The 12,891-nt window shown below is 41.3% G+C and overlaps 1 protein-coding gene across 10 annotated transcripts in view; it reads right to left on the bottom strand.

Moving 5' to 3' along the window:
* The window catches only part of Svil (supervillin), a 237,171-nt gene that overhangs the window by 186,132 nt on the left and 38,148 nt on the right, over positions 1-12,891 (bottom strand). For 2 of the 10 annotated variants that reach the window (XM_058580538.1, XM_058580537.1), the window contains exons 2-3: positions 11,081-11,180; positions 1,081-1,215 (exon numbers count right to left, since the gene is read on the bottom strand). The exons of 2 other annotated variants lie outside the window; for them this stretch is intronic. The gene's annotated coding sequence lies outside the window, so the exon portion shown is untranslated. Of the gene's footprint in view, positions 1-1,080; positions 1,216-11,080; positions 11,181-12,077; positions 12,487-12,891 lie in introns of those variants that run through there. 6 more of the 10 variants (XM_058580541.1, XM_058580539.1, XM_058580540.1 and 3 more) reach the window with 5 other exon arrangements.

Genomic DNA, 12,891 nt, shown 5'->3' with positions numbered 1-12,891 from the left:
ACCACTGTATGCACTTATCAAATCATAGCTGTACACGAAAATGGGTGAATTTTCCTATATGCAAATTACACATCAGTAACTCTGACCTTTTAAAAAAGCATCTCAGCAATCAAACCAACAGGATTATCTCATGGATGGGGGCTATTACCTTCTACAAGGTTCAACAAACCATGTACCTAACTTCCTTTATTAATTTCTACCCCCAATTTCTTCACACACTGCATTTATAGTAAGAGTATAATCTCTGTGTGATTAGTGAATAATTTTGCTCTATGTGTGTTTTAGTCAGCTTTTTCGCTGTTGTAACCAAAGGATTTGACAAGAACAATTTTAGAGCTGGAAAAGTTTATTTGGGGCTCATGGTTTCAAAGGTCTCAGTCCACAGATGGCCAACTTCATTGCTCCTGTGCCCAAGAAAAGGCTGAACATCATGGTCGAAGAGTGTAGCAGAGGAAAGTAGTTTAGAACATGACAATCAGAAAGCAGAGAGAGACTCCTCCACTCACCCGAGACAAAATATAATACCCTAAAGGCTCAACGTCAGTGACCCATCTGCAGTTACCACCCAGTTAATTGACTCAAGTGGATTAATGTACTGATTAGGTGAAGGCTCTCATAACCCAATCATTTCACCTCTGAACTTTCTTGCATAGTCTCACACATGAGCTTTTGGGGGACACCTAATATCTAAATCATAACAATATGCTCCTACCATGACATTCCTCCACACACCCAAAGTGAAGAGGCCAACTGATTACAGACTGAAACTTCCAAAATTGTGAGCCAAAATAAACCATTTATCTTTATAAGTTTATTTTCTCAGGTATTTGTTACAGTGATGGAAAGCTGAATAACATACTCCATTAGTGAACCTTCCAGGAAACAAAGATTTCCAGCAAAGTTAATAAAAGTTACAAAGCTTATAGAATATACCAGAGTATTTTGAAATCCTATTTAACCTTTGCTAAAACAAAAGAATGTCAACAAAATGGCAGAGTATGACTATTCTTTACTATATTTCCATTATTAATTAATTATTGGGAAGGAGAAGTCAAATTATAAGAATCTTAATTGACTTACTTGTTAAAATCTTTTAGGCAAACCCTGACAAAATCCATTCGAAGCATTCATCTGCTTTACAGATTATTTTCTTCAGTTGCCCTAAGATTGGTATACTGAAAAAGCTCTTTTGAGTTTTTTGAAGTTGCAGCTTACCTAGAGAGAAGCCAGAAATAATATACAAATTCACAAGCACATCAAGTTTGATTCCTGTAAGTTGGAGAGAGGTGCCGTTGCAGGAGAGCCAGCAAGGCCCAGCTTCCACATAGTGGGATGTTGTACACATCCCAAAATCACATCTGTTTTGTCCAAGACAAGATTTGTGCCCAGTATTCAAAACACAAGGAAAAGTTTAAGTTGTTTTGATTGGAATAACTGTAGCCTGCTAACATGCGCTTCTTCCAGGAAGCTATCGACTTCCATCTTTTCCTCCCTCTTTCCCCCAATTCAACCTTAAGAGCAACAGCAGAATCCAATGGGAAACCAGATCAAAACACACCTCAGAACACCAGGTCCAGGGACCTCCAGAGACAACAGGCCCAACATCAATTTTCATCTTTTCCTAGTGCACAGGAATGTTTCAATCCAGTTGGAACCATCCAAACTTGAAACCAACTTATAAACTTCATCTGCTTTTCATTTCTTAAAAGTTTTACTTAAAAGAATTGGTTCCCCAAAGTAATCTTAACTCATCCACCTCTCCATTACCAGCCAAGAGAGAAATCCTCTAGTCACTTAGGGCCAGTATAGGTGACTTAAATGGCTTCCCAGTATTTCCTTTTAGCTACTTTTTTGAAGCTCTTTAGTGATTTTCTACTTTTCCTATCATACCATAACTTAGTATATTTACTCTTGGAATGATCTGCCCTTAAACAATTTCACTCTTCTGTACTGAAGGATTCTTACTCAACTCTGAATTCAGTAACTTTTCCCACAGTATCAAGTATTAAAAGCAGATTTTTCTGGCTTGTTGTTTAAGGTGTCAAGACATATTCTTTTTTTCTTATCTGGACTTGGGACTGCCCTTCACATAGCCCCTTCTTGTACACTAACCAGCTGTTTCTGCCTTCCACAAGACAGCCAGATCAAGGCTTAATACTCTAGCCTTCTGCTGGGTCATCTATCCATATATTTACCTTATTTCTTCCCAACGGTCCCAGACATATCATCCCTATTCTTATTTTTCAAAAACCTCAGAGTTAAAACACACATACCCCCGCAATGTCAAACCCTCTGCCAAGACTAGATTACTGTGGTTTTCTTCTTGGACTCCATTATAATGACCTAAAGATGTATTATATCTAGATTCTTAGAGGTCTGTTAAATATTAATCATGATGATGTGAAATGCTGGGAAATTGGGTCATTCTGAATTTCCATTATTAATCCAGTCTGCTATATCATTTCTCTGTGAGGTTCTAGAATACAGTCTTAAACAGACACTGATTAAAACTCTCAGTTGTCAACGACTCATTTGAGAAGCCAATGAAACCTATAGGTTCCCTCTTGAGAAAATTTTAAAACAAAATAGTATCCATCTATAATTGCTATTCTAGAACAGGGGCCAGCAAACTGCATCCCATGCGCAGATCTAGCCCTCTGCCAACCTTTGTCAATAAAGTTTTACTGGAACATAGCCATGCTTGTTCATTTCCATATTACCTATGGCTTTTTTCATGCTACCATGGAAGAGCTGAATGGCTGTGACAGGGACTATATGACCCTCAAACATGGAAACACTTAAAATTCTGGCCCTTTACAGAAAAGCTTTAACAACTGCTCTAGAGCTTTAAAGCCAAAGACATCTATGACAATGATTATAAAAATTCCACCCCGTGTAGTTTTGCACAGTTATTTAATTAGAATATTATTTTCCACAGGGTACATTTAATTAACAATTACCCACAAAAGAGTTTAGCCCAGTGCTTGGTATTCACAGTTAACACTGGCTATTCCACATTCTCATTATCTACTTGCTTGTGTGTCTTCCCATCTAAAATGTGGCTTCCTCTAGGGTAAATGCCAATCTTATTTACCTTTTCCCCCCAGGGCCTGGCACATACCACAGTGTTGGTAAAGACTGTTTCAGAGAATAAATGAGTGAAGAAATACATCAACACTAGAAATATCTTAATTCTAAAAGGTGTCACACAAACAACATTAATAATATATTTAATAAATAATATCAGGATTTTCCAAACTGAGTTTCACACATAATAAACACATTTTTTTCCATTGGTTAAAGGTCCCATTTTGCTATATGTCATAGCAGTTGTCTTGAACAAGCTAAGAACAGGTTAACACATGTAGACACTAAGAAGTTCCTAGGTCTTAAGGAAGTACAGGTTGTGTATCCCTTATCCAAATGTCTTGAGACTATTTTAGATTTCAGATTGGATTTGGAATATATATATACACGAGATATACTGAGAATTGGACTCAAGTCTAAACACAACATTCATTTATATTTCATGTACACTTTACACACATGGCTTGAAGATAATTTTACACAAATTTTTAGTGTGCTTATATTTTCACTTTGACCTATCTCCTGAGGTCAGATGGGGAATTTTCCACATGCAGTATCAAGGTGGTACTTAAAAAGTTTCAGATTTTGGAGTATTTGAAATATTAATTTTCAGATTAGGGTTATTTAATCTGCAAAAATTATTTTTGTTTCAAGCCACCTTAAATTCTCTAACCAAACCTCTCACTTTTGAATGAAAATGCAAAGTGTGATATTCTGTGTGTACAAGAGCCTGAGTTGAACATTTCTAATAATAGTGATACACTTAAGCATAAATTAGTTTCTCTGAAAAAACAATTGCTTTGTTTTTTCATAAATTTGGCTAAAGAGAGATTCATGTGCTCAAACATAAACAAGTCAGGTACTGATCTAAGCAGTGAGGAACCAACAGTGAAGAAATCAAGTTCCTTTTACGATGCTAGTAAAATAAATTAGCTTAAAAAATCTCAAAATTAATTCTGACAAGATTCTTCTTGGTGTTATTTGTTCCAAAGAATTTTCCATATTGTATTACATGAATAACTAAGAGGGTTTCATATTTCCAAAAATGGAGACAGGTTTCCACATTGGATTGTTTACTATAACTTGCTGTAACAAATTACTACACATATGTTGGCTTAAAATAACACATATTTATTATTTTATAGTTCTGGAAGTTACAAGTCTGCAATGGGTCTCATTAGGCTAAAAATGAAGGTATTGGCAAGGCCACATTCCTTCTGGACCTCTAGGGGAGAATCCATTTTCTTGCCTTTTCCAGCTTCTGCGGGTAGGGAGGTGCGGGATTTAGGGGGGTCCTGCATTCCTTGGCTCATGGCCCCTTCCTGTATATTCAAGGCAGCAATGGCAATGGAGATTGTCATCACATGTCATCTTGACTCCGAGGAGGAGGACAGTCTGGTGATCACATTGATGCCACTTGGAGAACATAGCATGCTCTTCCCCATCTCAAACACAACTGGTCCACAACTTTAATTCCTAATTTCCATGCAATCCAACATATTCACTTTTTATGGACTAGGCCATGGATGTCTTTCATGAGAGTGTGGAGAGAGAAGATTCTCCCTACCACATATATCTTTGTAGCAATCAGGCCCATAAGCCCAGGTCACATACCTGATCCCAATGGGAAACTTAAAACAGCAAGATCTCTAGAAAGCAGTCCCCCCACCTGCTAGGATTTACTCCTACCCAGAGCAGTCCCCCTGCACTTCAAAGAGCACACACCTCTGCTCTGCTTCCAATTCCACCACAGCAAGTTGCTACTTCCAGCTCATCAAGCCATGGTATCTCCTTGTCCTCAACTCTTTTAAATCATAATGATTTTTTCTCCTAGTCATACACCGTATAAATGGAAAACCCAATCCCTTTCCTCCATTCTCCTATTCTGGTAAGGGATGTAACCCCCCTTCCCCAAGTGATACACAAAAAGATGTGCTCATTGTAGTAAAGGTATAGTTATTTATGTTTTGCTGTTTGGTCTGTATTACCTAACCATACATTTATTCATTCATTCTTCTATTTTTAAGTTCAAAGGATAGTGTGTGTGTGTGTGTGTGTGTGTGTGTGTGTGTGTGTGCATATGATACAAACTCCTTGAGAGCAAAGACTTTTTTCCCTCTTTTGGTGCTGAGGACTGCACCCAGGACCTCATGTATGCTGAACATATGCTTTACCACTGAGCTACATCAAAAGCCCCCAGAAGAAAGACTGTTTAACTTGATAAACACAGAAACTTGGTGATCACTGGTCATCTCACCCCCATGCAGAAAGCTTATGAAGCAGTCCTTGATCATGATAATAAAGTAAGGATGTTTCTAGGACAGTCTGTGCACAGAGTTTTGCAAAGATTTCCTCTTGTTCAAACTAACTGGAGAGAATAACTAAGGATTTGGCCAGCTCTGGCCAAAGGGAGGTCACTCTGGGTCCTGAGCTATCACCTTGGGGAGAAGCTGGCTCTTGGAGTACTGAGCTGGGTTTTGGTTTAGGGGAATCAGGGCCAACTCTTCTGTTTTTGACAACAGCCTTTAGCTACACAGAGGGCTACATTTCAGTTGGCATCGGCCTAGGGTACAATGCCCATTTGGCCATATGGAGCAGATTTTCCAGCTCTCTGTTCCTACTGGCATATGCTTGTGACCCTTGGGCTTGGAAGCATCTAGTGACAGCTAGCCCTAGTAACACAAGAGTTCTTTCGAGGTCATTGGAACTCATCCGTCCAGTGGAGATCACTTACCTTAGGCACATTTCAAAATAAAGGTGAACATAGTATAGAGAAAAACCATTTGTACAAAGAGAAATAACTGAATAGAGCAGTAATTTATTCCCTGGGGCCTAGAGAGGTCTGGGGGATGTTGAAACCCCAATGCTTCTGCTATCGCCCTTCTCCTACAGTGTAGCATGATCTAGGTAGAAGGCATAGCCATCTCCTGACATTGGATTTCTTGCAACAGCTCATATATTAAATTAAAACACCTGGGTTTACAGTCATTCATAAGCAGTTAAGGGAACTAACTTACTCCACTAATTTCAAAAATTCTCCAATGTGGTGGGAAATACATACTGCACATCTTCATGAGAATAGCAGCAGTAGTTGGTGAAGCCATTGAGGTCATGGTTTAAGAAACAGTTGGAACTTCAGTCTATAGACTTTATTCCTCTCAGTGGCACCCAGGAGTTCTTTATTAAATATTTTACTATGAAAACAATAACCTAAAACAAAAAGTACCAAGTACAGATTGGAAGATCTAAAGATGAAGAATCAAAAAAGGCAACCACTTCCTAAATACCTATGCTTTCAGTATGATGCTAGAAGTCAGGGATCCAGTCCCACCTTAGCAAAAGTCTGTTTGGTTGAGATCAGCATCCAAAACATACAGCATGGCAATGCTCTAACAGTTTTGTCTACCTCCCCAGCCCTGCCACAGGTGTACGTGGCCCAGTGGCTTCTAGGAGGAGCCTCTTGAATGACATGTTTAGTGATCATCAGATTTAGCCAGTTGAGAAGGAAGGGGGAAGTCACTCAAGGTACTAGGAACAGTGTGTTCAAGACCATAATGTTGAGACTGAACCTGGTGTTTTCAAGAAGCTCACAGTAATCACATAGTTCTTTTTATGGACTAGGCCATGGATGTCTTCCATGGGAGAGTGGAAAGACAAGGTTCTTCCTACCACATATATCTTTGTAGCAATCAGGCCAATAAGCTCAGGCCTTGTACCTGATCCCAGTGGGAAACTTGGAACAGCATGTGGTACCCAGGGAGGGGTGGAGGATGGGAGCCTGCACGGGAAACTCTAGAGATGTCATGCTGAAGGGGCTAGAGCCAAAGATGTACACTGTAAAAAGTGCATCATGTGTTAAGAAGTGTGATGGAGTTCAGTGCAAATCAAGAATAACAAGGAGGGGCTGGGGTTGAGCTCAGTGGTAGAGCGCTTGCCCAGCATGTGTGAGGCACTGAGTTCAATACTTAGCACCACATAAAAATAAATAAAATTAAGGTATTGTGTCCATCTACAAATAAAAATATTAGAGAGGAAAACTTAGAAAAAAAAAAGAATAGCAAGGAAAGAGGGAAGGAGGAAGGAAGAAGGGGAGGAAGGAGAGAGGAAGAAGGTGGTGGCCTGTACAGCACACCTGCTGGCCTGGCCTTACAAACTGTTGGCACAGGGACAGAAGAAGGTGAGGCTGTAAGGAGCACAGGGCACCACAGTATAGCAAAGAGGTGTGTCTCCCCTGGAGGGTGAGGCCAGGAAAGCTGTCATAAGGTGCTGTATTTGCAAATGGCATCGCAGGCAATGGAGCTGAGACTGGGGGACTCTCCCCATGGGCAGGATAGAATTGTGAAGGAGGAAAAGAACATGAGCAAAAGAGGAGGTGATGGATGCAAGGTGTGCAGGAGAGGCAGGAAGACAGGCTGGCAGCAGGTATGAGACCTGGGACGCGCGTTAGTGAATGCTAGATAATGAAGAAGATCCAGCATTTACTAATGTGTCTCGGTCCAAAACGTGACATGCAAGGGCAGGACAGCTCCTAAAGCTGGAATGTAGTGTGACAGACAGAAGACAAAGCGGGGGAGAGGGGAGGGAGGGCTGAGTAGCACTGGTTCCTGGCTTATTCAATTAACACCCTCCTGACTGCCTCAGAATTACATCTCAGCTGACAAGGTAACTGGTAGTGCGCCTTAAAGTCTTTGCACCTAAAACGTCTTTTCCAGAAAGACTTGCTTAGCATGGAAGCTGAAGAAAAGCCTGCCTCCTTCCCTCCTCCTTCAGATCACTAGGGAAAGGAAGCCAGAAACCAGAACTCCCCTCAGGGCACCTACTCAAAGATGTTATTAGATCATCAGAATGAGCCTGTGCTCTGCTGTGAAGCTCATGGAGCACACAGCAAGAAAGCTCCGGGCAGCCTCCTCTCCTTCATGGCTTCAGCAGGGCTTAGAAACCAAAGCGCCACCTTAACCCCGTATCAGGGACATTCTGCTTCCACGTGACTCACCACACACTTCCTCCCAGACCTGACCAGAGGGGAAGGCTCAGTTGTGACAACCAGCAACCGCCCTTCCTGCTCCCCACCCCCACCCGCAGCCCCTTGCACTGTTTCCTGGGAGGGGCCAGCGAACACAGCAAGTAAAAAGGGCCTGGCATGGACACCAATGCCAGCTCTCGCTTCTGCTTTCCTTCCACATCTCATCTGTCCTTTTGTGCTGGTGACTGAGCTTAACCTACAGTCACCTACACAGTGACAACACAACATCCCTCCCGGGCTCTTCCCAGAGAGAAGCCCATGTGGAGGTGTCACAACCTGAAGTGTGGTGGCTAGTGAATTGGTCCAGGGACCAATTCAGGATGAAAGAAGAGTTCCCATCCCCAGGGAACTTCGGGTTCAGTCAAGGAGCTGCCTGAGTTCATTAAGTAAATGTTCACTGAGCACCTACTATATGCCAGATACTGTTCTAGGGCTTGGCATAAAGTAAAAATAAAACAAAAAGAAACCCTTTTCCCCATGGTGCTCAGATTCCAGTATTGAGTGAGGAGAGAACTTTTCCACACTTTATGAATAAAAGGACTGAGTCAATGACATAAGAACAAAGTGATGTTGCATTGAAAGGGAAGAAGAAAAAGAAATACTTCTTCCTGGAATTACGGAGATGAGGAAAGAGGAGTCTAAAAATTGTGTTAAGAGTTAAATAGAGCTGGGGACATAGCTCAGTTGGAAGAGTGCTTGCCTCACATGCACAAGGCCCTGGGTTCAATCCCCAGCACCACACAGACACACAGAAAAAACTTAAATATGCCTTTTAAGGTTCAAGTATCTATTTTCTTTGAAGGACGGTCACAGGACATTCAAGCATTCTCAGAAACATGGTACTTTATCTCATGTTTAATGACAATTCTCCTACCGCCCCTACAGAATGGTACTTGGGAGACGGCTATGGAGGCAGACACTAGAAATGCAAGGTAGCAGAGCAGGTGGGGTTCAAAGGTCAAGATAAGATCCTCCTAACAGGTTTATAATCAACTCATAGTAATGGTCTCCCAAGCTAGCAAAACACACACCTGCTTCAAACTCTTGTCATTTTTTTCTCCTTTGGTAGCTCGTCATAGTCACTGCCCTGATCTACCTTCCTCTCTGAGAACCAAACCCAGGGCCCTTGCCAGGGCCAGCCCTCGATCTCCAGGCCCTTTGGGCTTCCCCTGCTATGAAGAACCCTCCAAGCAGCACTCCACCCCAGTCCTGCTACAGATACACGAAACCATCCTCTAACCTCATGAGGGCTAAGGGCAAGCTATTCAGAAATCGATCTGAGAAGGAAAGTTTTAAAAAGTAGCCCCCAAAGCACAATTGAAGTGCTAATCATTACAAGTGCAATAATCACATTGAATGCCTTGTGTAATTTTTTAAATGCACAAAAACGAAAACTTTGCTTCCCTTGAGCCACTAGTCAAGTCACTGTATAATGCTTTTTGTTGTTTGGAATGGACCTAGAAATGGACCTCATTTGATCATCTCCCAAATCAGCCAAGCTCCTCTGCTACAACATCCTTGCCAGACAGGTGTGCAGTTTCTACGGCAATAGTTCCATCAATGGAGATCTTCCTCCAGGACAGACAAGCTGTTCATTTGAATGTCTGATATTTCAAAGATTCTCCTTATAGTGAGCTCAATTTAGTTTCTTTTTCTTTTCTTTTCTTTCTTTCTTTTTTTTTTTTTTTTTTGGTACTGGGGATGAACCAAGGGTGCTTAACCACCGAGCAACATCCCAGGCTTTTTTGTTTTTTATTTTAAGTTGCTTAGAGCCTCACTAAGTTGCTGAGGCTAGCCTTGAACTTGCAATCCTCCTGCATCAGCCTCCCGAGCTGCCGGGATTACAGAGGTGAGCCATGATGCCCAGCTTCAATTTGGTTTCTTTATATCCTCTACCCATTGGCTGTAGGACAGATGTGGCTAAATAAGTAGAACAATACAGTAAATATGAGTTTCTTTAACTATAAATCCAATCATTAGAGCAATGGGAAGAAGAGGGGGAAATAAATCAATACTTGGAGAACTGGAGAGCAAGAATTGTGATTGCCCCTAATAACAAACGATTGTGGATGGATTTTGGAAAGGAGAATCTTTTGGAACAATAATAAGTGAGCTGAGGATGAACCTGGGACTTTGAATGCGATACAGAAGAACTGATGGGTATCCAGGTAAGAAATTCTGCCTGTGGGTCAGGGAGCATTGCTTTGGGATTAGATGGCTGGGAGGGGAGCAGTTCCTGCAGTCCAAAGAAAGAGGTGGTCTTAGGGTGATACCATCAGTTATCCTGGGACTGCAGCGGGGAGGGGAGGTTGGTTAATAAGTTTATCAAATGTATATGAGATTAAGGCCTGGGGTGGGGCTCAGTGATAAAGTGCTTCCATTCTATGCACATGGCCCCGGGTTTGATCCCCGGCACCACAAAAGAAGAAAAAAATATTTATATGATTAAAATGAGCCCCTATGTTTGTAATTCTATATCTTATGTCTTAGAAATTAAATTCTTACATTCTCTTCCCACATGTGAGGATGACATTCAGAATATGCATGAGAGGCAGGCAGAGGGGTGTGGCATTGGAACAGAGTCTGGAGATGCAGTTCAGTGGTAGAGCACTTGCCTAGCAGGTGTGAAAGGCCCTGGGTTCCATCCCCAGCTCCCCTACCCTCAAAAAAAGAGACAAGAAAAGAAAGAAAGATAGGAAAGAAGTAAGGAAGGGAGAGAGAGAGAAAGAGAAATAAACAGAGATGACTGTTTAGACAGGTTAACACCTTAAACCTCTGGTAAACCTAGCTGACAAGGCTTACTTAAGAAGAATATATTGTTGTTGTTTATTAAATACATCGCATATAACTAAAACACAATAGTACCGGATACGTTTTTGTAAGAGAAAACATCCCACACTCATAGTTGCTACTATTGTAGACGGTCTCCCCCAAGTACTGCAAACACATTCTAAAATCCTCAACAATTACCTTTTATTCTGTTAGTTGAAACTCAAAAGAGAATTCACGGTCCCTTCCTGGACTTCTCCTTTGGATTTAGAAAATCACCAATCTCCAAGGTAGCTAGGACCTAGGAGGCAGAAAAGGTTTTAAAGATTATAGGATATAACTTTCAAAGTTGAACTATACACATGTGTGAGATGGGATTAACTGGTATAAGTCAACCTCTGAAAACAACAGACTGTCTCCTACTTTATCAGTATCCCTTATTGCCCTTTGACCTAGCCTAGCAGAATTTGAAATTGACATACCATTTCTATAAATCTCTAGTTTTTAAATTAATATTGTGTTGCTGGGAACGAACCCAGGGTCTTATGCATACTAAGCACATGAAGCACATGCCTTACCACTGAGCTACACCCCCAGTCTGTATTTGCTCATTGCCCTTTGACCTAGCCTAGCAGAATTTGAAATCGACATACCATTTCTATAAATCTCTAGTTTTTAAATTAATATTGTGTTGCTGGGAATGAACCCAGGGTCTTATGCATACTAAGCACACGCCTTATCACTGAGCTACATCCCCAGCCTGTATTTGCTCATTTAAATTATGACTAAAATTGCCTTGATTGAATCCACTTCAACTTGGCTTCACTTGAAACATTTGTTATTAGCTACTGCAAAAAAACAAATTACCCTTATTTCTGCAATGCATAGTTCCCATTCTTGCCCAATACCCACCTCGGTCCTGTGGCAAGCTATGTGAAATAAGCATTGCAAATAGTTCACCCACATATGCAGAGGAAGCAATGACATACACACCCCGAAGTAGATGCGCAGTAAGAAGGCGAAAGTGTCAATTACCTTCCTTTATCTGAGTAAGAGGTGGCAAATCTAATTATAACGGATGAACAAACTATTTTCCCCCAAGGGTGCATTGAAAATTTCCAAGATCTTGAACAAAAATGAAAAGTGCTGTATTTTTTAATAATGTAGTATTAGCTAATTCAGTTTGTGGATGCTTTACCGCTGTGAGCCCATCTGCTCCTGGAGACTGTCTCCCCTCTGAGGATGACTGCTTGCTTTCCTCCCTGGATGAGCCTGCTGCTCCTGCAGTGCAGCTTCAAAAGCCAAAGGTCACCAATCTTCCCAGATGATCAAACGCTAGGTGTACTACGGCAGGGCCAGCCAAGCAACTGAGGATAGATACCCCTCAGAGCTCCACCTGGGCTTCTGTCTTGTCATCTTCCTCCTGGACACCCCAGGATCTCCATGTGCCCTGCTTGGCAGCAGAATGAGATAATGTTCTTGCAATTTTCCTTTGTTCCTCCCTCTGCTTCACTTAAACACGCGCTTGCCTTAGTTTGTTTCTTCCTGTTTACAGCAGCAACAAAAGGCATACAGAAATGCACACACAACTGTGCTCCAAGTCGGAGAAGCTCTTTTTAAAAAATGGTCTACCTTCAAAGAAATCTTAGTAACATGGCCAACCCCCCCCCCAAAAAAAAACCTCAAAGTATTAAGATGTTGCCCAATGGACGGGATATATTTATTCATTTATGTTACAACTCCTCTACTCAGTGGACTATCAGCCATTGAAAATGAAGCAGAAGAAGACATTAAGACTGCAATACATAGCAAACACTCGTGAAATACCACCAGCAAATGGCAGAATTTAAAACTACCAAAGTGCTGATTACAGCTTTGCCAAAAGCATGATTATGAATGGATGAAACTATTGAAATTATAAAACATGTGTGTTTGTATGTGTGTGTGTGTGTGTGTATACAAATAACCAAAAGAAGGACTTGGTTCATGTCTGCTGAGTTCAAGGATTCTAT

Source organism: Marmota monax, unplaced genomic scaffold (genome assembly GCF_021218885.2).
Source record: "Marmota monax isolate L192 unplaced genomic scaffold, Marmota_monax_Labrador192_F-V1.1 WCK01_AAM20220418_F8-fsc00066, whole genome shotgun sequence".
Taxonomy (NCBI): domain Eukaryota; kingdom Metazoa; phylum Chordata; class Mammalia; order Rodentia; family Sciuridae; genus Marmota; species Marmota monax.
The sequence above is the reverse complement of the archived record's forward strand: the minus strand, read 5'-3'. Positions and strand labels throughout refer to the sequence as shown.